This window comes from Amblyraja radiata, chromosome 27, assembly GCF_010909765.2.
Source record: "Amblyraja radiata isolate CabotCenter1 chromosome 27, sAmbRad1.1.pri, whole genome shotgun sequence".
Taxonomy (NCBI): domain Eukaryota; kingdom Metazoa; phylum Chordata; class Chondrichthyes; order Rajiformes; family Rajidae; genus Amblyraja; species Amblyraja radiata.
In genome coordinates, this window is record NC_045982.1 from 14,409,935 (window position 1) to 14,437,406 (window position 27,472).

Consider the following 27,472-nt stretch of genomic DNA (forward strand, 5'->3'; position numbering starts at 1 on the left):
CGTTCTGGCTTTTTCCCCCATATCCTTTGATTCCCTTAGCCCTAAGAGCTAAATCTAACTCTAACTCTCTCTTGAAAGAGTTTTGCTCTTGTATTGCAACATGAATTAGAGATTGAACTTGGGGGTCTCTCCGCTCTGCATCTATTCACTAGATAAACTTTGTAACCCGAAGCAAGATCAGGTCACGTAAAAGGTAATAAAGTTTTTTGCCAATTAAAAAGATACTCAATGTTATGAAGGCTCAGGAGGTTAAAAAGCTACCATCCATCTTAATTAACAACTTTAAGGATTGTCTTTATGGGAAGCAGAGTCCTATACAGCTGTATCATTACATCTTGACTCTTTTACTTAATGCCCCAACCAATGAATGCTTGCATACCATATGCTTTGCTTACCACTATCTACTTTCCAGTTGCCACTTTCAGGGAGTTATGGACTTGGACTACCTGTACATCAATGCTGTTGAGCATCATGCCATTAGTTGTATATTTTTCCCTTGCATTTAACTTCCCAAAAGAAAGATGCATAAGTTATTATTAAAGAGACCTTTGGATAAGCACATATATATGCACGAAATTGAGTGATATGGATTATGTGCAGTCTTGGTTTCATGTTCAACACAGACATTGGGGACAGAAAGGCCTGTTCCTGTCCTGTACTATTCTATGTTCCATTTAAAACTCTATTCGTCCTTTAGATCTCAAATTTTACATAGTGCCTTTGATGTACATTCATCCATGATATTTAATTTAGTTCCCTTTTAATGAAAATAAAAATAAAATTCAAACAATAATGAAAGTTCTTCAAAATATCATATTTATTAAAGCCATTGCTTGTTTAAAAGCTGTAAAGACATGGCTGGGTGTGCAAAACTATTTTGAATTATCATAAAGCATTCTATAACCAAAAGGAAGCATAACTGTTGGATATCAGGCACCACTCAGGCAAATCCTATGCTACTTATGGGGAAATCAGATGCACGCACAGGGAATGGTAAGACGAGTTAAACATAAGTAGAGTAACAGAGCATCAAGATGCAATCACACATACCTTAAATTAGACTGTTGGACAAACACTACAGTTATGACCTGCTTGACTATATCCTTCCACTTGCTATAGAAGTTAATACTTCCATTACCTACGTGATGTCCTTTGGATTCGTACAACAATGTCAAACCACTCCTATAAAACAGGATTGTACTGTGACTCACCACCAGCGAAATAGGGGCACAAATAATTGGAGGAGAGGGTATATTGTATTTCACCAATCAGTGTGATACATATAGATTTCCACTGAAGAAATTTGACCTCATATGTTCCCCTATTGAAATGAATAGCAACGTGACAGCAGCTGCAAGTCTCATTTGGAACTGTGATATCAAGAGGTACACTTTATACCGATTGAATTGTGTCTGTTATTTTTGTCCATTATTTAAAGAACATCTCGCTTAACTGACGGGGTAGTAAGTACGTAGTGAAGACTGCAATGTGCACTCAAATTCAGCTTCCTATTGTGACAAGCATAATACCAGATGTTACAAAACTTCAAAGAATGTTAACAATATCCCAACTCAAACTACACCATGATGTTAGGCACTGCATGGTGTCCTCAGCAATAAGTACTCCGAGTGCAATTTACTTGAGGCATCGCAAAGAAATAGTTTAATATAATGTATGTTCTTTATTATGGTGAACTCTATAAATACTTTTTAGTTCAGTTCCGAGATACAGCACGGAAACAGGCCCGACAGGCAGCACCCATAGTCAGGATCAAACCCTAGGTCTCTGGCACTGTAAGGCAGCAACTCTAATTGTAATGCTATGCCACTGTGCTGCCCCTAAATCTTCTATGTGACCTGTGGCCTTGACATAATAAATGTTGATCAGATGAATGAGGGGTGTTGTTTGCATTTGTGGTACGAGGAATACATTGCTCAGGCCATCCTGTATATCATGCTGAATATTTTTCGGGCAGGTGGTTGAACAAATAGATTGTTCTATTTGAAGATCATACCCACCATGGTAGATTAATAGTGGAAAATGAGCATTATGCTCTTGTCTTGGATAGTTCGGAAGAATTTCTAAAAGATTGCAGCGTTTATTGCTACCATTTTAAAAAGAGCATAAGAATTTGCTCTTTAATATTATGCCATTGCAACCTAACATTAAAAAAAACATCAACACCAGATAGTGTAACGTATTTACATAATTCTGTGCTTGCTCTGATACCTGACCAACCCAAAAGATTTAAAGCCATAATAAGTGTAACTGAAAAACGCGCAATAGGTTGGCAGCGGACAATTAATCTATGCCCTGTTGACCCAGTGGACTGTCAAACCTTATAGAATTCATTCTGCAACCTAATACAATGACCATTCTGCCCTAAATGTGCTATTCATTCTCGTAGCACATTGCTTCCAGACAGTGCCTTTTTGTGGACATAAAGATGTCTGTGCGCGTATCGCTCCTTGCTACTTGTGCCTATGGCAGATCATTGTCTTCCCTTCTATTTTCAGAGAGTAGGTGATACAAGTATTCTTCTCCAGTTTACAGCTCTCCTCTCTTTTTAGTGCTACTTTTGTGTCATTCTCTCATAATTCCAAGGCCTCTCACTTGGAGAATGGGTTGGTGCTTGAGCTGTGAAACAGTCACTACCACTGGATCTGACACCCCTAGCAGGGACATTTCCACTTTGGAGATTACTTTCGAACAGTGATCAGCATGCGCTGAGTCATCGAACACGGGTCTTATCTGTGACAAGAGGAAAGGTTAATGAGAGCGGCGGATTCCTAATTCCTGAAGTACGATGTCACACGTACATTTTTTCTGCAGAGGAGGCTACAGATAAAGGCATGCACAACTTACGTTTCAGGTATTATCTGGTCGTCAAGAAAAACGATGTAAAATGTTAAAGGTCAAATGACAGTTCGTCTCCAAGCTTGCACTGATTCTGGAAGCTGTCCCCTCCAGCAGTGGCCACTTATATTTCAGCATTGGAGACACTAGAATGTAGTTGCTGGAACCTGGAGCAAAAGAAACAAACTGCTGGAAAAACTCATTAGGTCAAGCAGTATCCGTGGAGGGAGACTTCTGACTGCAAAAGTCTGTAGAAGCCTGACTCGAAACATCTGCCCATTTCCTTCAACAGATGCAGCCTGTTCCTCCAGCTGATTTTTATTAATTGTAACATCAATTACCTTAGATAATGCAGATTCTAAAGGTAATACCCTCGCTTTGCAATACATCTAATGGTTTGCTCAGATTGCTCCAACCCAGACCCAGGGTGGTGGCAATGGTTCCAACCAGCAACAATCTACCATCCCCTTTCAGGATGACGTACGTGATCTCACCTGCACTCTGACTGCTGCTTGTCATCGAGCAACAGCTATTGCTCATGGTGAGGTGAGGTATTCCAAGGCCAGACTCCTATGCCCCCAGGTTGGCCAAAATCATCCTTTGTGGCATCTTCATCCATTGAAAATGAGCAGCCCACCACATGCTACTGTTACCAGGGTGAGAGCACAGGGCAGACAAACAAACATGGAAGACAGCCACAAGGAATTTGGTTAAAGTTAACGCATGATTCTTGTACATATTTTCATGACTGCATATATAACAATTGTCAGGTATATTGATTTTGTTTTTCTTTTATTCGACAGTTGGAATTGAGCAGATAATGAGATTAGTTCAATTCAGTTCAGTTCAGTTTAGTTTATTGTCACATGTATGGAGGTACAGTGAAAAGCTTTTGCCGTGTGCTAACCAGTCAGCAGAAAGACAATACATGAATACAATTCACAATGTACAAATAGATCATTAGTAACAGAGAGAAGATAAGAAAAGTATAGTTGAAGAAGGAATAGATTTTTTTCATTTTTATTCTCTTGTGGGATGTAGAATAAGCCAGCATTTAATATTCTTCTCTGATTATCTTTAGAAAGATCATTAGGAAGCATCTTGTTGAACCATCTGTTAAAAGTGTGTTGAAAGCATTTAGATCAGGGCAGTCCAATGGAGCAATGCCAATATGTTTCACAGTTATGAGGATTCATGACCAGGACAGTAAACTGCACAGGGTGGTGTCCCCAAGTACTTCTGGCTTTGTCCTCCTGGATGGCAATGTTTGCAGCATGCACAGAAATGCCCTCAAGTCTACCCATAAAACATTTTTAAGAGGGTGCATGCAGCTACCGTTGTGTGCAAGTGTGGAGGGAGCGATTGTTCAAGACAATGAACATAATGGCAACAAAGAGGCTGCTTTGTCCTGGATGATGCCAAACTTTATTTTAACAGTGTTGGATCTTCATGAATCCAAGTGCAGTAAGTAGTGAAAATTCCCAGCTTGTGCCTGGAAGGAGGTGGAAAGGTTTTAACGAATTAGGTGAATCACTTGCCATTGAATAGCAAGCCTTACTCTTGGAGGGCACTGTATTGATGAGGAAGTTGCAGTTAGGGTTCTATTAAATGGTGATCAACTCAACATATTGATGGTGAGGATATGACCAAGGTAACTAGGGTAGTGCATAGTGGCACAGCTGATAGAGTTGCTGCCTCACTGTGCCAGAGACCCAGGTTCAATCCTGAGCTCGACTGCTGTCTGTGTGGAGTTTCCACATACGCCCTGTGACCACCTGTATATCTACCGGGTGCTCCGGTTTCCACCCACATCCCAAAGATGTGCGGGATTTTCAATTAACTGGCCTCTGTAAAATTGCCCCTAATGTGTAGGGAGTTGATGAGATAGCGGGATAACACAGAACTAGTGTGTACGGTGATAGATAGGTAGCATGAACCCAGTGGGCCAAAGGGCCTGTTTCCCTGTTGAACCTCTAAACTAAACCATTGTTGTTGCATGCAATTTCCTGAGAAATATAAAAAAAAATCAATGCAACTGACTCGCTTTCCATTCAATCACAAAAATATCAAGTTACCAAGAATTTGTTTAAATAGCCAGTTGATGTTGGGATGATGAGATGCTATTAAATGCTAGGCGTCTCGCATTTGGTTAATTCTCGTTTGATTTTTAATTTCTGAGGTGGTGGGATTAGTCAACACTTTACAATGATTTTCATTTCACCCTGCCCTTTCTGTACATTTAGTGTGTGTGTGTGTGTGTGTGTGTGTGTGTGTGTGTGTGTGTGTGTGTGTGTGTGTGTGTGTGTGTGTGTGTGTGTGTGTGTGTGTGTGTGTGTGTGTGTGTGTGTGTGTGTGTGTGTGTGTGTGTGTGTGTGTGTGTGTGTGTGTGTGTGTGTGTTCCTCACACTCCTACTAAAAATGTGTGTCGATGATTTGTACAATAATTTCAGTCGAATCACCATTCATAGCTCCCAAACCATACCCATCAAACGGGCCAACTTTATGCCCCAAGTGTCTATAAATATAACTAGCTGAGGTGGATGAAGAAACATTCCTGTAGCTCCGCAAGTTATGAAATCCTCTAACAGAATGTATTAGCAAGCGCCAGGGGCAAAGTCAGAAATCCAATTCCCACAGATACAGCCAGGATCATCGGAATACTGGCAGGGTTAATGATATTCAGAATGGTTGCGACAAACAGAAAGATAAAGATCTGAAGTAATGCATAACCTGAAAATGGCTATCGACAGAAGACTTTACCTGAAGAAATGTGAGACCTACGGTGACACTGTTCATTCTACCAGAGGTATAAACCTTCACCCACTCTGCTGCAGTTTGTGGAAATAGTGAGCATCGCCAAGCTGGAGTTGTGGAGAGCATCCCCCAAAACATTCAATTGCACCATTTTTGCTGTTCATTAGACGACCTTGCCAGTTGTGATGCATCTAAACCCTTTTCCAAACTCATTTGTTGATGATTAAATGCAGCTCCTGATTTTGACTGTTACATGGTCCTGATGATATATACAACTCACTTGCAGTTTGGAAGAGGTAGCATTTACCAGGATGCGGTCTTTTTTGTCACTTTAATCTTCTTTCTGTAAGTCAAGTAGAGGATTTATGAGGCTGATTAAGCACATTCAATGCATTCCACTGAAACGCGTGACTCTCAACTAATTAGCAGCTCTACATTTGATGGGCCCCACTTGATCTAATTTTTATGATCAAAAAGATGATTTTAATAAACAATTGTGTTATTTATCGACCACAGAGAATATTGATTATTACAGAAGATAATTAATTTCCTTGCTGAATATCTGTTCATACTTGTTCGTGAGAAATCTGCGCTTTCAAATAAAATACTTATTAATGAAGAATGCAGATCGATGATGGAAGAATTAAAGGCAAGTTGAGGAAATGTTTTTCACTTGGAATGATTGGGACAAGGGTGGAAGAGGCGGATGCAGGCATCAAATTTAAAATGTACATGAGAAGCACCTTCTGCAGTGCAATGGACTGAGAGAAGGTAGAGGATTTGCAATTTTGAGTTAGACTGATTTGTCCCTGCTTTAAAAAAAAAAGTTGTACATCACAGGGAGCAGAAAATTCCAGGGTTATAAACCTGGTAAATCCACAGCAACTTTGGAATTTTCAGGCGCTGTTGCTTTCTGAGCATTTCCAGAGAGAGATACATGTGATAGTAGGGACATTAGTGGCCGAGGGCCAAGAATCTCCTCATCCCAGAACTCAGTTGCTGCACCACACTTAAGCATACTCCTCCTGTTTAATCCCCAGGCACAGGTGACCAAAGGAAAATCTTACATCGTCTGCAATGTCCATAATATACAAAACACAAGCTGAATATCGATCTTTTTTATCGAACAACTGGATTCGTACACGTTATACTCATGTAAGTGCATTCAACATACTATTTCCCTGGTTTTGAAAAAAAAGTTTGCAATGTACCAAAAAATACTAAATACAAGCAGTCCCCAGTTTAGACAATAGACAATAGACAATAGGTGCAGGAGTAGGCCATTCGGCCCTTTGAGTCAACACCGCCATTCAATGTGATCATGGCTGATCATTCCCAATCAGTACCCCGTTCCTGCCTTCTTCCCATATCCCCTATCTTTAAGAGCCCTATCTAGCTCTCTCTTGAAAGTATCCAGAGAACCGGCCTCCACCGCCCTCTGAGGCAGAGAATTCCACAGACTCACAACTCTCTGTGAGAAAAAGTCTCCGTCTAAATGGCTTACCCCTTATTCTTAAACTGTAGCCCCTGGTTCTGGACTCCCCCAACATCTGGAACATGTTTCCTGCCTCTAGCATGTCCAAACCCTTAACAATCTTATATGTTTCAATAAGATCCCCTTTACATACTGTCAGTGAGCCAATTCATCTGTGAGCCAGAAGTGTCCATTTTCGATAGCTACCCATATTGATTCACTCCATTTATAGTTGCTATAATTCTTTCATTTTATTGAATAATCACCCGATCACTTCCCATAATTAGACTAATTGAATATATACTGTATCCAGTTAAAAGTGAATACCATGAAACCTTATGTTCATTATTACTTCTACTAGCTTAAAAAAATGCTATAAAAATGTATGGGAGAATTGCATAAAGTCAGATTACTGTACGTCAGATCATTCATAACTCATGGTGCCATGAACACTGCTAATTCAAATCTTTCGTTAAACTCAACACCTTTCTTCTCTCTTTTACTGGAGATAATATTAAGGTAACATTTCTTCTGGATGAAACCTCATCCAGAAGAAATGACACCTCAATGAAACAGACATGCATAACTTCCTCCTGCTTCATCCTTAAACAAAATGGCTGCATTTATATGAGAACTAAACATAAAGCTCATCTCCTGTATTCCTCCACTTTTCTCACAACCTCCTCCCCTTCATTGTCTCTGTCTTACATCTACTTACCTCCACTCTTTCCGATATCCATATCTAGAGATGTACAGCCAAGAATTTGACTGGCAAGAGATTTTCCAAAAACGAGCTATGAGGACTAAGGACCTTTAAGACATGTAAAATATCTTTGCCAATGTCTTTTAATGTACCTGTTAACAAGATGACAAATTATTCCTTGCAATTAGCTCACTTGTGTAGTTCAATTCCTTAACTTCCAACAATTTTGATGGTTGTATCGTTTCTGCCTAATGGATAGTGCTTGGAATTTCTAAGCAATGGATAGTGATGGTGGAAATCTACCATTTAAATTGACTTGCATTTTGTAAAGCATCTGACCACTTCTCCAAGAAGTCATCAAAACACTTCAGATCCAAAGCTCAATGTTAACAGTCACAGTAAATGCAGCAGCTACTTGTGCTAGCATGATCATACAAGGAGCCAAGCGGCGATAGGTTAGTTAAAATATATTTGGGAGGTGCTTATCTACACTATAAATAATGATTGTAGAATTTCTCTGCATCTCAACAGTTGTAACTTTCCTTTATTGGCAACCCCATCTGACATGAGGCAAAACAATCCTTGACAACTTTAACTTTACTATTGTTTTACTCCCTTTATCTTCCCGCATAAAACAGAAACTAGCATCGCCAAGAAGTTCTAGTGCAAGAACTTTGCAAGATTCAGTGCCAAATTGACTGTCTCATCACATGTGTCTTCTACAATTACTGTCCACACTGTCAACAGGTCAACAGTCATTTTGGTAAGAGTTTAAAGTATACAACTGTAGACTTACAGTTACACTCATAACATACACATTCAGACATTATATCCCACCTAAGCCAATCGACTTTCAGACCACAGCATACTCCGATTCAACTGTGCTCTCCTCTCAACACATACTGTACTTCATCATTAATTAAGACATTCAATAAATTTTGAACTTACGTTGGCTGTAGTTTGGCCAGCAGCACCAGATAATAGCAGCAATACCAGGCTGTAAGGCAACAGTTCAATGCCACAATCATGTTCACTTAAAAGCAATCACAAGTTAAATAAAATCTGATTGTCTGCATGCAACTGGTAGAGGTTTTACAAACAAACGTTAACTCTGCCAATGTCCAAGCCACAGTGTTAAATGCAGAAACATAAAAGGAAATATGAACACCCCTATGAAGCTAATATTACCTTATTCAGTTTTGTTCACCAAGTGTTTCTGGAGCTCTTGTATAATTGGTAAAATCAACAGATCTTCTGCATTAAACCAATGAAAAAAGCAAATGTATTAACTCCGATTTGATGCACCAATCCTTATGTGAGTATCACTCTGAACTGCCAACATAAACCTGTTTATCTTTTATTCCAGGGCAACGTTCCATTAACCCTGGAATTGCTGAACTCCCTGTGGTTGGCAACATTTAGTTTAGTTTAGAGACAGTGCAGAAGCAGGCACTTCGGCCCACCGAGTCCGTGCCTACCAGTGATCCCTGCACATTTACATACATTAACACTATCCACACACAAGAGGGACAAGTTACACTTTTTACCAAGCCAATTAACCTGCAAACCTGTACGTCTTTGTGGTGTGAGAGGAAACCGGAGATCCCGGGAAAAACCCACGCAGGTCACGGGGAGAACGTACAAACTTCGTACAGACAACACCCGTAGCCAGTATCAAACCTGGGTCTCTGGCAACGTAAGATAGCCACTCTACCACTGTGCCATCGTGCCGCCCAAATTTTATATTTCGTAATATTGCATCCGCACACTTTTAAAATAAAATTTCCATTTTATAGCAGTGTTAGAAGAAAAAAAATTATGGATTTATTTTAAAGAAATTAACTGCATAAACCAGATTATTGGAATGCCACTCTGTGTGCTTATGAAAACCAACATACAAAGATGCTCTCATTGCTGCAAAATCTGCCTACCTCTCCTCCATATTCACCGATCCCTGCCTAAACCACAGAACCCTCTTCTCCACAGTGGGCAACCTCCTCAAGCCTCGAGCCAACACTCTCCCTACCTCTACTCCGGATCTCTGCAACTTATTCCTCCACTTTTTCGCTGATAAAATCAGCACCATCTATCAATCTTTATCCCCTGTACCCGACTCCCCAGCATCTACTCCACCACCTACCAAGGCCCCTCCTTTCAACATCTCCACTGACCTCCTTACCCCTCCTCCACACTGCTTCCTCTCCCAGTTTGACCTGGTCACCCCTATTGAAATCTCCAAACTCATCAGCTCTTCCAAACCCACTACCTGCTCCCTCGACCCTCTCCCCACTCCCCTGTTGAAGTCCTGCCTCCTCGTTCTCTGCCCCTACCTCACTAATCTCTTCAACTCCTCATTGTCCCAAGGAATTGTCCCCTCCGCTTTCAAAACTGCTGCCGTTACACCAATCTTAAAGAAACCTGGTCTTGATCCCTCCTCTCTCATTAACTACCGCCCAATCTCAAACCTCCCCTTCCTTTCAAAAACCCTGGAGCGTATCGTTGCGTCGCAACTTCATTCCCACCTCCTTGCGTATAACCTACTTGAACCCCTCCAATCTGGCTTTCGCCCCCTCCATAGCACAGAAACTGCTCTCCTCAAAGTCCTCAACGACCTCCTCACCTCTGCTGACACTGGTTCCCTCAACATCCTCATCCTCCTCGACCTGAGCGCAGCCTTCGATACAGTGAACCATAACATCCTGCTCACCAGACTCAAAGACCTCGGCATTGAAGGCTCTGCACTCAGCTGGCTCCGTTCCTACCTTTCCAACAGATCCCACTTCATCTCTCTCCACAACCACACCTCTGCTACAGCCGCAGTCACTCAAGGCGTTCCCCAAGGCTCCGTACTTGGCCCCCTCCTCTTCATCATCTACATCCTCCCCCTTGGTCAGATACTCCGCCACTTCAATCTGGACTTCCACTGTTACGCTGATGACACCCAGATTTACCTTGGCACCAAATCCCCCCACAACCCCCCCCCCCTCTCCCATATCAACTCCTGTTTGTCAGCTATAAAAACCTGGATGCAACATAATTTCCTCAAACTAAACAGCGATAAGACAGAATTCCTCCTCATAGGCTCCAAAGCCACACTCAGTAAAATCAATAACCCCACTCTCACCATCGACGGCACCACTGTCTCCCCATCTCCCCAGGCCCGTAACCTTGGCGTGATCTTTGATTCCACCCTCTCCCTTGAGCCTCACATCCGCCATGTCATTAAAACCTCATTCTTTCATCTCCGCAACATCGCCAAACTCAGACCCTCTCTCACACCGCCCGCTGCTGAAAGACTCATCCATGCCTTCATCTCCTCCCGACTGGACTATTGCAACTCACTTCTCCTTGGCATCAGCTCCACCTACATCAACCGACTCCAACTGGTCCAGAACGCAGCCGCCCGACTCATCACCCAAATCCTGGCATCACATCACTCCAGTCCTCAAACAACTTCACTGGCTTCCCATCTCCCACCGGATCACCTACAAAATCCTGGTCCTCACCTACAAAGCCCTCCACCATCTGGCCCCCCCATATCTCATTGACCTCCTCTCCCCCTACCAACCCTCACGGTCCCTCAGATCCACATCAGCCGGTCTCCTCTCCATCCACAAGTCCAACCTCCGCAGTTTTGGGGACAGAGCCTTCTCCAGGGCAGCTCCCAGGCTCTGGAACTCCCTCCCCCAACTGATCCGCAATTTTGTGTCCCTCACCATCTTCCAGTCCCGCCTCAAGACCCATCTCTTCACCTCTGCCTATCCTTAGCCCCACGTCCCCGTCCCTTTTCATCTGTGCATTAACTGCCTCATACTGTGTTTTGTATTGAATTCTGTCTTTACTTTGTGTACTAGTCATGTCTCTACTATTTATTTCATTCCCCTTACATGTTTTTCCTCTACATGCTCAATTTTTGTAAGGTGTCCTTGAGACTCTTGAAAGGCGCCCATAAATAAAATTTATTATTATTATACATACCACACAGTATGATTGTTTTTTAGATGCAAATGAGATGACTGAAGTAAAAATTAATTTGAGCTGTTGTGCGGCTTAGAGTTGATGCCCACTCCAGCAAGAAGCCCAAGAGTAGCCCAAGATTTGGCATCAGATCTCATTTCAATAATCAAAGCAAACTGATAATGTCTCTTCCATCAACTGAAGCTATTGATAACATTAATATTAAATAATTACCCAATATCAAGATTGTAAAGGTACACTGGGAGGTTTCCTGATGCCTAGAGATTTTCGCTATTATAAAACCCAGTGTAAATTTCAAACCCCATTTATTTTTACTATCATGATTTTTCTAACCCCAGTTGGACAAATGTCCCTTTCAACTGTATAGCATTAACTACAGTATTAACTTTGATACAATTGTTGTAAGGAAGGAACTTACAATAATCTAGCGGTGGTTCATAGATTCTCCGGGGATTATCAACTTGTCGTGGTGGAGAAGCTTGTGTGGACCTGAGATCCTGAGAGCAATGCCGTCTGGAGCTATGCTCCTGGTAGGGCCACCCATGGCGGTAAGGTCAAGGGGGAGGTCTCTGATAAAGAGCAATTCAACCAAAACCTCAACGGTGCAACAGGCGGAGGATGATGGCTGACCTTAGTGGAGTGTCACGACGGCTGGGAAGGCGGATGAAGGCTGCAGCAGAAAAGGGTCTCCGGTCGTCTTGGACTCCATGCCACTGGATCCTGATCCAGATCTGTCAAGGACTGTGGGGTGGCTGTCTGTGCACCAGTCTCCCCACGTTAAACAATGTCATGCACAGGCCTCCTCCATATAGGGAATAACACCCTGGAGACTCCCGTGGTCAGCCATGACCGAGGGGGGCCTAAGAAGGTTCATAGATTTGTTCTCAATGGTTGAGCAAGGTAATTAGGATCTGCTTCAGGATGATGTAAAGTTAGTAGAGTAGTCTTGCTCTTAGTTTAGTTTAGTTTTAATTTAGATTAGAAATACAGCACAGAAACAGGCCCACCGAGTCCGCTCTGACCAGCAATCCCCACACACTAGCACTATACTACACACACTAGGGACAATTTACCTTTATACCAAGCCATTTAACCTACAAACCTCTACGTCTTTGAAGTGTGGGAGGAAACCAAAATCTCTGAGAAAAACCACGCGATCACGGGGAGAATGTACAAACTCCGTACAGACTGCACCCGTAGTCAGGATCGAACCCGAGTCCCTGATGCTGTAAGGCAGCAACTCTACCTCTGCGCCACTGTGCTGCTCGTTGCACTAAATACAAATTACAGACCGGCTATGATGACCAAATTAAAATTGTTTTAAAAACTATTTTAAATATGTTCATACGGAACAAATGCCTGGAGCACTAGGGTTCAGTTTACATAAGAATTACCATACATCTGTAAAGTCACCCCCAGCAATGCAGCTGATGCAGCTGGAGAGCTCTGACTCCAGAAATGGTCCAAGGTCTTGCAAAGAATCATGCTGTCTTGGATTAGCTGTTCCCTCAACCTGCTACCATTAGAGCATCCAAGACCCAAGTAATGGACATATTTTTCTGCTTCAATGTTGTTTTATATTTTTTAAATGGAAGCAAATCAGACAACACGCACAGCATGGTAGGATGTTCAAAATGATGGGGTCCAGTCATTGTACAGCCACAACAGACCTTTGTAATTTCATGAGTTATAGAACACAGTATACAGAACAGTACAGCATATGGCCAGGCTTCTTCAGCCCACAATATCTGTGCCATACATGATGCCAAGACCAAATCTTATCTGTCTGCATATAATCCATATCCTTCCATTCTTTGCATATCCATACGCTTGTCTAAAGGTCTCTCGAATGCCACGATCGTATCTGCCTCCCTCACTACTCCTAGCAGCGCATTCCAGTCACTCGCTAGCCTCTGTGTATAAAACATGCAACAAGTCAGCTTCATATTGGTTTCAGATACACTGACCGCAAACCTATCTTTTCAACAGCAATGAGCTATAGTTGCTTCTTGGGGCATCAAGGTGACTTTCAGAACAGTTTGTTCTTCACTATTGATCAATTCAGATAAAGTCCAATATGAATTGGTAGCTTGTGTTCTTATATCATACAATCTTACGTAATCATGACAAATGATTGGATTTCAAATGTGCAATGAAATGGTAACTTCAGAAGGAAATTTCATTCATTGTACAAGGAAATAGCTTTGTACAGGAGATTGTTTAAAGAAAAGATTGGCTGGAGTCTGTGAGGGGTTAAATTCATTCTCACTGCTTCAGTATTTGCCTGCTATTTTTGGCAGTGTTGAATGAAGTTCTCCCAGGCTATTAATACTGAGAGCGTGAAATTCAATTGGGCCCTGCTATATAAGGTAATGAAGATGCTATTCAAACCTAAATATACCCATCAGTCCAGGAATGAAATTTGTACCCGGAATACTGGCAAAGTGACTTCTAAACTGCAAGCGTAGCATCAAGGGTGACAAGAACCAGAATCAGACCTGTCAAGTGCCTTATCAAATGAGATAAAGAATAAAATTGCATCACCAATGTCAGCATTGTAAAGACACATCAGGAAATCTCCTGAAGCTTACAGATTTTCACTTTAAAACAAAATTCAGTGTAAATTGCAAACTCCAATCTGGTACCATTTTTTATTGCAATTCTGTTTTTTTTTAGTTCCCGGTTGGACAAATGTCCTCTTCAGAGTATAGAAGTAGTAACAAGGAATTGCAGATGCTGATTTAGCAAGAATAAACACAAAGTGGTGGAGTAACTCAGCAGGCCAGGCAACATCCCTGAAGAACACAAATAGGTGACATTTCAGGCTGGGACCCTTCTTCAGACTCTTTAATTGTGTTTAATATAGTGTCTCACACAACCTTTGATATAATCATTGTAAGGTAGGAATTTACAATCATCAATATTTTATCACTTAATATGCTACTGCAGTTCGTGCACAGGATTATTTTGTCTTGTGCTGTTGCAATTTGCAAACTGTTCAGCCCCTCGAAAACTTTATGGGATTCTAATCTAGTTCATCTAATCCATGGAGTATAGCCTTGGAGGATAAAGATTGGCAGGAGGCCTGATAAACTGTCACGTTCTTCTCTGAATTGTGTTGTAATTTAATACAGGGCAAGGGTTGAGATGGTGCAGGCCAAGGCACATTACTCAGCACTGTGAACCCTCTGTAGTTTTAACTCCAGACCCAGTCATGTTGTAGCTCCCAGCCAACTGCATGAGCGGATTTTTGTAAAGGCCTTCCAATGTGGAGGAAGGGAAATTCTAGGCAAGGAAAACCATTATTTCCTTCATTGACTTGGGAAGAAAATTAAAAAGATAGCATATATGCCTTTTGACCCCTTCTAGTTTGTTTCCTCTTTCCTCATGGTTATCCATCATGTCACTTCCTCCTATTAAAGTGCGTTAAGCTTGCTGACATTTTTTGAATGTCCTAAATCTAAAAATATAATCACAAAAGATTTCAACGATTTGTATATCAATTCATACAGTGCACTTGGTCGTGTCACCCAGCAGTTGCAACTACAGACATTCACCTCTGGCTAATGTCAAGGCTTGGTGCAATGACACATTCAGCCTACCGATGGTTGCAAAGGACTTGTCTACCGAGACCTGGACCTCTGTATAAGATCATATCCCTCTGTGGCAGCCAGGGAATTTAACTTGGATAAATCTGGAATAGAAAGCTTGCATCAGGCTTGGTAATCAAACAACTGTAATTTTTTTAATTCTCAGTCCACATGAGTACTTTCTCCCAACATAAATGTGCTCTAATTTTGTTAAGCAAGCTCTTCCTCAGCACCTTATCAACTGTTTCACCGTTATCTTTTCTGCTCGCTATGACCTCAAAATGCCGGGCCAGATTTGTCAAAGATGATATCCCTTTTATAAATCCTTGACTTTCTTGAATCCCACTATTGTTTATCAAGTGCTCTGTTTCTTTCTTAATAACATATTCTAGCATTTCCCCTACTACTGGTCAGCAGTTCCCAGTTTTCTCTCCCCTCTCCCTTTTAATTAGAAAGTGGGAACATAGTACTTGTAAACAGTTGCATTTGTAACCCTCCTTTGCAGGCAAAGGGTTACAATTGCAACCTTTGAATCAATGTGAAACTAGGAAGATGACAACCAGGACATCCACTATCGCCACAATGTCCTCTTCAAAACCCTAGGATGCAGACTATCAGCCCTTGGGGATGTATAACCGATCAGTCCCATTAATCTATTATGAATTTATCTATCACTAATAATTAAATAATGCTAATTTGAGCATTTCCTGTAATATAGACATAGTTCTTGGAAGTGTTTTATGTACTCTTAGAGTCATAGTCTTACAGCATGGAAACAGGCCCTTTGGCCCAACACACCAACAACCAACATGTCCCATCTACACTCGTCCCACCTGCCTGCTTTTGGCCCATATCCCTCTAAACCTATCCTATCCATGTACCTGTCTAAATATTTCTTAAAAGTTGTGATTATACCTGCCTCAACTACCTCCACAGGCAGCTCGTTCTATACACCCACCACCCTTTGTGTGAAAAAGTTACCCCTAAGGTTCCTATCAATGGAGGCAGACACAGAATGTTTGTTCATTTTCTCTACCATTCCCTTATCCTCCTATTTAGTTCTCCTGCTTCATTCTGAAACAGATCACATTAACATTTGTTAATTTTTTCCCTTTCACATATATTTAGGAGCTCTTCCAAATCTGCTTTTATATTTCTTACTAGATTACTCACATATTCTGCACTCTCTTTATTAAACGATAGGATGTGTGATGACCTTTTCAATGTCAGTCTTTGCTTTGTTAAAGTAGCATAAAACAGGGAAGGGCTCCCTCAAGAAAGTTACTTTTTATTCTGTTGATTTTTAGCAGATTTATTTTCATCTCCAAATTAAGAAATAATTCTTGGATGTGCATAAATTCATTCAGATAGAAGCTATTGTGACCATATATGGTTGCAACTATACTGAGGGTATCTACTGTAAACCTTTGGATGCTGTTCAGAAATGAAACTGTTTAAAAAATGCAATAAATTTAAATATAATGTTGTCATTTTTATGACTTTTGATGTTATCACTGAATTGGTGAGTCACGTATCAATAGATTGTTGAGTCCAAGAGCATAATCGTGAATTAGCATGATTACAGACATTAATCCAAATGTAACTCACAATCCAATCACTTAAAACCTGGATGTTAATTCAGCTGCCTCTTCCCATCCCTACACTGTCACTCTCAGCAACCTCTGAGAGCCAGTTCTCCAATGATGTCATCATCTCTTGCTGCTCAAACAAAAAAATATTCACAAATCAATAAAATCCGTACAGCAATCAAACACAAAGACATTAAATGCACACATAATTCCAACCATTTGATACTTTCTAAAGGGGCCCTGACAAGTAGCTCTTTCAAAAACCCGATGGTGTAAAATCTGTATGTTCAACTGGGGGATTGTTGACGAATCTCATGAGTAATTGTTTGTTAATTTGCATCCTCTCTGTTACTGTGGTGCTGCTTGTGCTGATCGATGCTTACTCTCTCTTTGGAAACCACTGAGGAAGCCACGATTTTTTAGCAGTGAGTTAATAATTTGAAGCACAAGGTTGCTTGCTCTTTTATAACCCAGGAAATGCATTGAAAGCAAGCCTGGGAGTGAGAAACATATGGACCAGAATCATCCAGGAATTGAATTACCTAATGCTGTGATCTCACCAGTCACATTCCTTTTAATAAGTTGTTTTGTGAGCCTGTATTTCAGTCACCAAACTCTCCATCCACCAAAATTGCTGAAGTCAAACACATCATATATTTAAGAGACTGAGGCTAAAAGTAAAAACACACTGATCCTATTTAATCTGCAGGCAACACTAATATATAATTTATCAGGAGCAGAGAATTATCAAGTCTCAAGCAATGCTGGAAACTAGAGTGTTTCCCCAGAGTGCTGGCCATGTGAAAATAGAGTCTCAGCAAGAGCAGACAACTGTTTGTTGATAACTAAATCGGGCAGTGCAAATTACAAAGGTCAAGTGTTTGGCCAAAAAGCAGTTTGTTTTCCTTCCAAATCCACTCAATCTGCTCAGGGTTTTTTAACCTAATTTAATGAAAACAAAAACAAACTGAGAGCAGTCCCAATAGCGTGTTCCTTGCCCTACTGCAGGAAGACCTAGGGCTCAATCTCTGTCTGTGAAAACCTGTAACCTTGTGCATTACAATGGAGTCTGAGCTAGGAGGTGGACAAATACACCTGGCTCCAACTCCTGGTCAGTCACCAGTGAGCCGTGGTGGAAGTGAACTCTTGAGCATCAGATAAGGACAGAGAAAGGCCAAATTACCTGCCAGAACACTCTGAAGAATGGCTTGTTGGTGAGGTATCTAGGGACTAATCACTGATATATTGCAAGGAGAAACAAATTGACTGGAAACATTCACAACATCAGTGGTTTGTCCAAATGAATGACCCACAACATCAGTGGTTTGTCCAAATGAAAGACCTCCACCTGCACTGAAAATAAATACCTGTCAGCTTTAGGCAATAGGAATCTCGAATCCCAATTTTTCATATCACTTTTATGAAATCACATTTTTCCTAACTTGCAATAAACATCATTTTTTGTTGCACTGCGGCACATCAGTAACTTTGTGGTTAAGAGTTTAAGAAGGAACTGCAGATGCTGGAAAATCGAAGGTACACAAAAAAGCTGGAGAAACTCAGCGGGTGCAGCAGCATCTATGGAGCGAAGGAAAAGGCAACGTTTCGGGCCGAAGCCCTTCTTCAGACTGATCGGGGGTGGGGGGGCGGGGAGAAGAAAGAAAAAGGAGGAGGAGCTCGAAGGCTGGGGGATGGGAGGAGACAGCAGGAGGGCTGAGGAAGGGGAGGAGACAGCAAGGACTAACAAAATTGGGAGAATTCAATGTTCATGCCCCCAGGATGCAGACTCCCCAAGCGGAATATGAGGTGCTGTTCCTCCAATTTCCGGTGTTGCTCGCTCTGGCCATGGAGGAGACCCAGGACAGAGAGGTCGGATACGGAGTGGGAGGGGGAGTTGAAGTGTTGAGCCACCGGGAGGTCAGGTTGGTTATTGCGGACCGAGCGCAGGTGTTCGGCGAAACGATCGCCCAACCACCGCTTGGTCTCACCGATATAGATCTGCTGACATCTAGAGCAGCGGATGCAATAGATGAGGTTGGAGGAGATGCAGGTAAACCTCTGTCGCACCTGGAACGACTGCTTGGGTCCTTGAATGGAGTCGAGGGGGGAGGTAAAGGGACAAGTGTTGCATTTCTTGCGGTTGCAAGGGAAAGTGCCTGGGGAGGGGGTGGTGCGGGAGGGAAGGGAAGAATTGACAAGGGAGTTATGGAGGGAGCGGTCTTTGCGGAAGTAACTTTGTGGTGATATGCTTGCTGCTGGTGATCCTCCTCAACTATCTACCCAGGTTCAATGATGGATCCTGAGGTGACTCAATAACCCGATCCCAGAGCCACAGATCTGTCCACAGAAATTACCATCGACGAGATGCGGCCATTAATCAGGGTTCCTTTACTTCTGCTCTCTACTCTCCCACTTGTTGGCTGCATGAGCGAGGTATTTTCACACAAACAGAGAAGAGGCAAATTGACAGACAATTGCTCACAAGACCCTGCTGCCATACAGGTTTTACACTCTTGGCTCTTTACAGAGGAAGTAAGTTTGTCTGGGCTGCTTTTGAATGTATTAAGTGGTAAACATCATGTGTGCATTTTGTGGTTGCTTGATTTTTTTTGTTTGACGTTTAGTTTAGCACGGAAACAGGCCCTTCGGCCCACGGAGTTCGCGCTGACCAATGATCCCCACACACTATCCTACGCACACTAGGATACCGTTTGTACTAAGATACAAACCGTTATCAAAACACCGTTTGATACCCGTTTGTACTAAGCCAATTAACCTACAAACCTGTACATCTTTGGTGTTGTGACATATCTTTAAGGTGAGAGGGGCAAGGTTTAAAGGAGATACACGGGGCAAGTATTTTTTACACAGAGGGTGATGAGTACCTGGAATGCACCGCTAGAAGTAATGGGAGAGGCATTTAGAGACTTGTGGATAAGCATATAGATATGGAGGGATATAGATTATGTACAGACAGATAAGAGTTGGTCTTGGAATTATGTTCGGCACAGACATTGTAGGATGAGGGGCCTGCTCTTATGCTTTACTGTTCTATGTTCCAACGGGAAGTTTCAACTGGGCCCTTTGAGGTTAGTTAGAGGCTAGGTCTTACCAACATATGCATCTGATTTCCCGAGCTATTTGTTCAGTGCATCTTTTTAAAGCACAGAATATTTGTTTGTCACCGAGCTAAGAGCACAAAAGCTGATCAGGAGTTGAGACATGGGCATTTGTGGTGGTCTCCAGTCCAACTGCACTGTGGTCTGAGTATCATTGACATGGCTTTGACTGTTATGAAAACTCAGAAATAAATGGGTGGTCTTACTAAATATCCTGAGGCAGTGCTGATGATCCCTCTTTTATCCCTTTAGCTGATGTTTTATGGATAGTTGATGAATATTTTTTAGCGTTGTGAGGAACCACAGGAACATTCTTCAGAGTGAGTATAACCATATTTTCAACCCTGTGATAGAAAAACAAAGCATTTGACCTATACCGCATTGATTTTCCAAACCACCATTGGCTTGTCAGGCTACATAAGAGAGCATTAACAGCCAATTGTAGACTGTAGGATTGCAGCCCCAGGCAACTTAAGCGTGATAAACTAAACACAGCTGTGACCCACCCAGCATTTACAACAGTTCTTATATGACGGTACACAAAAATGCTGGAGAAACTCAGCGGGTGCAGCAGCATCTATGGAGCGAAGGAAATATGCAGCGTTTCGGCCCGAAATATGATGTCCTTGTGCCAGGCCTTGGGCAATAGGGAAAGTACCTATAAAGATACTCATTCCCCGTTTCTACCCGTCCTGCTCTCGAGGTGACTGTGAGCATTAATTTCTACATATAAGCGCACCCTTCGATTTATTCTGCATCCCCTTCCCCTTCCCGGATGCATCACCTCACACGTGTCTGGATTGAATTCTATTTTCCACCTCTCGACCCACCTGACATGCTCCTTTATATTTTCACGGAACTTATAATTTTCCTTGTCAGGATCTGAGGCATGGCCTTTATTAGTTTCACCGACAGATGTCTTATTCTTGGCTCCTAAAATATGTTTATGTTGCTAATGCATCTTGCAGTGCTTCTGAAGGTGGTATAAACCTGTTTTGAAGAGCTGCCTAGTTGCAAATATAATAGTCTTTAGGACACTCCAGGAGACTTGGACCATGCATAAATGCACTTTAAAGCAGACTCACACCAACAACCACTTGTGCTTACGATACGTATATGATGTATGAGGCATTACACATTTAAATTCAGATATACAACTCTGCTTTCCATCTTTGAAGGAGTGTTTCACATATATATAGCATTTACAGGTTCAATCCCCTGATTGGTTTTCTCAGGTCCTTGGGCCTTCTTAATTGTGTTCAGGTCTCTGATGTTGCACTGATCTGATGAACGTGTGACATCCTGACTCAATCCACCGATGAGTTGTGTCTCCTCGTCAGCGCTTGGTTTTATACCTACGTCTAGAATTAATTCATGTTCAAAATTCCTTCAATAGGCTCCAGCGTTAGCTGCTATAATTAGTCAATGTGGAAACGACTGACTCATCTGATCTCATATGATCCTGAAGTCTTTGTCCATTTCTTCACATCGTCCCGCGAACCGTTGTCTCTCTCTTCGCACGGCCATCTACAGTCTTGCTACTCTCTCTTTTAGATTAGTTTAGTTGAAATATACAGCACGGAATCAGGCCCATCGGGCCCACCAAGTCCATGCCAACCAGCGATACCCGCACACTTATGCTATCCTACACACACTAGGGACACTTTCCAATTATATCAAATCAATTAACCTACGAACCTGTATGTCTTAGGAGAGTGGGAGGAAACCAGAGATCCTGGAGAAAATCCATGCAGGTCACAGGGAGAATGTACAAACTCCGTACAGACAAGCGCCCCTAGTCAGAATCGAACCCAGGTCTCTGGCGCTGTAAGGCAGCAACTCTACTGCTGCGCCACCTTGCCACCCTTGTAGTATGAAAGTTCAGAATTTATAGAACAGCCCAGTGAGTTTATATGCACGATTCACCAGGATTTGGCGATATTTTCAGTCCCAGATGCAGATGGCCATAAAGGCCCGTTGCAGCTGCCGTGTCCGTCCGGACTGTCCCGCGAACTGTCGCCCCTCTCCTCACACAGTCACCTTCAGGTCTGTGCCCCGGGGGCGCCTCCTGCAGCCGACCTTGAGGGCGCAGAAGGTAAGACCCCAGCTGCAGCTTGGACTTTGAAAATGGCGCCAAACCCTGATGGCTCTTGTTTATGGTCACAGTGGACTATTTCAACCCACTTTGTACTTAATCTGGGATTGTGTTTATGTGTTGGAATAATTTACTGAACTGAATGCAAAAAATGAATTTCACTACACCTTGGTTGCAGAGTTGCTGCCTTACAACGCCAGAGACCCGGGTTCGATCCTGAACACGGGTGCTGTCTATACGGAATTTGTACATTCTCCCCGTGACCTGTGTGGGTTTTCTCTGGGTGTTGCGGTTTCCTCACACACTCCAAAGACACGCAGGTTTGTAGGTTAATTGGCTTCGGTAAAATTGTAAATTGTCCCGTGTGTGTGTGTAGGATAGTGTTAGTGTGCAGGGATCACTGGTCGCCGCAGACTTGGTGGGCCGCAGATCCTGTCTCCATGCTGTATCTCTAAACTAAACTAAAACTAAACCAGTGAATCATTTAAGTTGGAGATGTAATCTCTAGCTGTAAAAGGTACCATGACAGGACACTTTTTTTTTGCAGAGTGGCAGAACTCTTGAAGGCTGGAAGAATCACAAATTGCACCATAACATCTATGTCATCTTGTTCTGAATTCACAGGCAGCATCATAGAGTCACTTATATTAACGTATGATTTAGTGACACCTACCACAATGCACTTACTTTAAGGAAAATCATCGTGGCATTGTTCTTTGAAACTGAAGAGCAACTCTCAGGAGATTGTTGGGAGATCAATACCATCTTACACTGCTGCGCTTGCTGATGGCCCTGTAGGATCTAAGGATGAGTCGAGCTAATTTAGAAGCAGAGGCGATTCAAGAAGGCGGCTCACTATCACATTTTCAAAGGTAATTAGGGATGAACATACATTACCAGAGATACCCAGATCCCAAGTAATGAACAAAGGGAAAAAAATGCTGAACACTGATATAATGAGTTCATGCAGTCACCAGATCAGGCACAAACTACTGACATGTCAAATGCATGCTGCAAGGGCCTGATCGATTTGGGGTTCCTTGGAATGTAACCTGACGGGTCTCAGGTTTTGTGGTCATGTACTGCTTCCTGCACAGTTTTGTCTTACAAGAAGCCTCGGTCACAGGGTTCCCAGAGGAGGAAGGACACGAGGTCAGAAAGGGGATCAGTTCAAGGAACAGATGAAGAGGATGCAGAAATAATCCTATTGCTGTCTGACCAAGATGTTCAAGATACTCACACTGACGGCCTTCATTGGGTTTCTAAAATCTGATTATTGCATTCACAGTCTTCTCTGCATCTTATTCCTTTGCTCCACAGATATTTCACCATCTATTTGCCAAGCCTTCCCACACACAGTCGGTTCACTTGAGATGGCTTTGAAAGTATTTAGGTCTTTGAACTGAGACCAGATCAGGTCAGGCTAACAACCAGCTGCTCCTTATAAACAACTACACTTAGATTTATAGGTTTGGAACAACATTTTTAAAGTTGGACATATAGACACAGGACACCAGCCTCTGTGCTGGGGTGGGTGTAGATTGTGTTTGTGAACTGGGAGGAAATAAATTAAGACAGCATACAGTATGCTTGCTTTGATGGTTGGGGCATTGAGTAGAAGAGTCAGGAAGTCATGTTGTCAGGAAATAATATTGCAGCTTCATAAAAATGTTGTTTGCCCACTTCTGGAGTTTGGGTGCTGTTCTGGTCACACTATACAGGAAGGATTTGGAAACTTTGGAGCGGCTGCAGAAGAGGTTTATCATAATGCTGCTTGGATTGGAGGGTGTTAGCTATAAGAAAGGTTTGGACAAACTTGCATTGGTGTCTCTGGAGTATCATAGGCTGGGGGGAGACCTGCTAGAAGTTTGTAAAATTATGAAGGACATTGGTATAGTAGAGAGCCAGAACCTTCTTCCCAGCACGGAAATGTCAAAGGCTAGAAGGCAGAGCTTTAAGGTGAGAGGGGTGGTGGTAGAAGCAGATACAACAGTGGCGCTGAAGAGGTTTTTGGATAAATCTGCAGGGAATGGAAGGATATGGACTACATGCAGGCAGAGGAGAGTGGTTTAACTTGGCAACATGTTCAGCACAAGGGCCTGTTCCTGCAGTGCGTTATTCTATGTTCTATATGTTTTTGGGATTGGCTTGGGCTTGGATTGGCTGTGGGGGTCGGATTAACTATGAGTCTGATTTAACATTTCTACCTGAGCTCAGTTCCGAGATTTTATCTTCACAAACGCAGGTAAGGGCTAATGTCAAAATATGTGGAATGCCTATTTTCCATCCATTTTTGAACAGTGGCTGTGGACAACTTACACAGTAAAATGTAAATCAATAAGATGTTGGTAAAATACTCACATTGAGCTGTTGGGCACTTCCTCAACATCTGTTTTACAAAAAAACATGGCTTTATATATTCATTCATATCTATATTTCTTGTAATGGGGTCGAGGTGCTAATTTTTAGAGAAACAGCACAGAAAGAGGCCGTTTGGCCCACCGAGCCCATGCTGGCTATCAATCACCTGTTCAAACTAGCTCTATGCTATCCCACTTTCCCATTCATTTCCCAAGCACTAGGGGCTATTTGCAAAGGCCAATTAACCTACGAACCCGCTCGTCATTGGTATGTGGGAGGAAACCCACACAGTCACAGGGACAATGTGTAAACTCCACGCAAATAACTCCTGATGTCAGGATCGAACCCGGGTCTATGGGGCAGTGAGGCAGCAGCTCTACAAGTTGCGCCACCCTAATAACACACCTTTTTACACAAAAACTCAAACTTTCTTCAATTTATGTCAATCTGCAGTGAGACTAACTAACCCTTGTCATTGAGATGGCACCACTGGTGCCCAGTGAGTTGTTGTTCCTTTTGTGCATCCCACGAGCTACATGGTTTACCTTGGAGGTGACTACATCAGAAACCGTTTGCCAAGGGCTGAAGTCAAATGAATTTCAACTTTTTAAAGTCACAGTTTGGAACAAATTTACACCCAAATCTAAGGTGGAATCAAACAATTTTTTGGAAACTACTGGGTCATTTCAGCGACATCATTAAACCCTAACCCACCCACTCCCACAACTGATTCCATAACAATTATCCCCTCCCACAATTCAAATTAATTAAATTATCTATCATTATGGTTGGAGGGAGGTGGTGGGGCGCAGCCAGGAAAATAGGCTTACCATTTATTGTGACATTGCCCCATCCCAGTATTATTATTACAACATAAGAACATAAGTAAGTAGGAGCAGGAGTGGGAGTCTGAAGAAGGGTCTCAACCCAAAACGTCGCCTATTCCTTTTATAGAGTCATAGAGTGATATAGTGTGGAAACAGGTTCTTTGGTCCAACTCACCCACACCGGCCAACAATGTCCCAGATACACTAGTCCCACGCCTGCGCTTGGTCCATATCCTTCCAAACCTGTTCTATCCATTTCTCCAGAGATGGTGCCGGACCCACTGAGTTAGTCGAGCTTTATGTGGCTATCTTCAGCAAGAGCAGATAATTTGTCCTTCACGACTGCCCCGCCATTCAATATGATTATGGCTGACCTACCTCAGGCCTAATCCCCTCTTCTGCAAAAGAATTTGAGCTGACAAAATGAATGCCTAGTAAAATGAAAGATAGAGCCTTACACAATGAAGTGTGCAGTGGAATACTTTGAATACAAGAATAGGAGGGAGAAAGCTAATAGATTTCCTGTCGACGACCCATCCATACTCACTCCATCAACCAATTTCTCTGCATGTGATCTGCATCATACACCACAGCGATTTAACAAAGTTCCTTCTGTGCCAGCTACTAAATCAACAACCCTCATCAATTGGCGTGTTAAAGTGGAGATCACTTCCAAATCACTCACCATCATATATTGGACAAGTTCAAGTTCAAGTTTGCGTTTATTTTCACTTAACCAACTAAGGTACACTGAAATTTGGGTCATCATTCCGAAGGAATATTAACCATTTCATCATTCGATAAAATGTTGGCAGGCGGAAATACACATTTGCAATTGAGAAATAAAACTACATGATTGATACAAACAATACCCCTGAGTTCCCAAAGCAAAATTCCGCATTCCAAAATAAAACAGAAACTTCTAGAAATACACAGAATGTCAGGCAGTGTCTGTGGAGACAAAAATATAATCTCCGCCTCAGGGTTTCAGAGCTCCGATGAATGTTCACAGACCTGAAACATTGCCGCTTATTTTCTCTCCACAGATCTTGCCTGAGCTGCTGACCATTTCTATCATCTCTTGTTTCATTTCAGATGCACCTTATTTTCCGATGTGTGTACTATCTCAGAACATTTCAGGTGGATGAAGATTCATCAGGACCTTGGCAACACTGGCTCTACCGTCTGTCTCCATCGACACTGACATATCAACATCGCTGAGTGTTTCTAACAGCTTCTGTACAGAAAGCAGCTGCTGCAATGTACTTTGGATCTTAGGGGCACTGTAATCATTTGTACTCATCATGTATATTTACAGTATTTCTAAACCCCAAGTACCCTGCTACAATGTCGTTGCCACTTTAAATAACTTGTGTTCAATGAAAGAACCATAGTGGAACAAGGGATTTATACACTGTATAGGTTGTGTTGAGAAGAGAAGTAGCGGGCAAGAAGGCCAGGAAATAGAGAAATAAGAAAAGGAGAGAGATAAGAGCAGATCCAGACAGCAGAGACAGAGGGACAGAGTCAAGCAGAGACAGACAGCATGACACTGTAAGACAGGGTGACAGAGACAAACAACTGTGTCTCTGCAGTGTCTCTCCAGGCGATACAGTTGCTTTACTTGTCAACTTGCCAAATGTCGAGTGTTGAGTGGAGTTTTCCCCCCACAAAGACAGACGTTGGTTGAACATTTAAATCAGCAAAGAGGAAAGGGCACATTTCCTTTCAAACTTCAGGATATTTTGCTCACAGTTTATCAACGCCAACTCGATAAAAACAAGTCATGGAAAGTAATTGCTGGCACAATAAAAGACATTGATTTCACACTGAGTTCCAGAGTTCCCTTAAAACTGTATTACAAAGCTACACCTTAGGCTGATTGAAATGCAGGCGGCTGGTAAGAGCAATGTTGGCGGGGAGAGAGAGTGATTTGTTCATATGGGTCTGGCATCTGATACCTGCCGTTGTTTCACCGAAGCAGGCAATTTGCTTTAATCCATTGCATGAACGCTTTGCAGTGCAAGTATTCCAAAATGTAATACTGTGGATTTTTAATAAACTCACAAATCTACTTCATAAGTTCATAAGTTCTAGGAGCAGAATTAGTCCAGCCAGCCCAATCA

The 27,472-nt window shown here is 42.3% G+C and overlaps 2 long non-coding RNA genes across 2 annotated transcripts; one reads left to right on the forward strand and one right to left on the reverse strand.

The window, feature by feature from the left end:
• Positions 1-225: 225 nt before the first annotated feature.
• LOC116988471 lies at positions 226-23,982 on the reverse strand. Its single transcript, XR_004415955.1, has 5 exons — positions 23,971-23,982; positions 21,151-21,159; positions 19,417-19,421; positions 19,350-19,356; positions 226-506 (listed from the first exon to the last, which is right to left on the reverse strand). It is a non-coding gene; the product is annotated as an uncharacterized LOC116988471 (long non-coding RNA).
• LOC116988470 lies at positions 22,052-27,425 on the forward strand. Its single transcript, XR_004415954.1, has 3 exons — positions 22,052-22,158; positions 22,706-23,030; positions 26,442-27,425. It is a non-coding gene; the product is annotated as an uncharacterized LOC116988470 (long non-coding RNA).
• Positions 27,426-27,472: the final 47 nt, after the last annotated feature.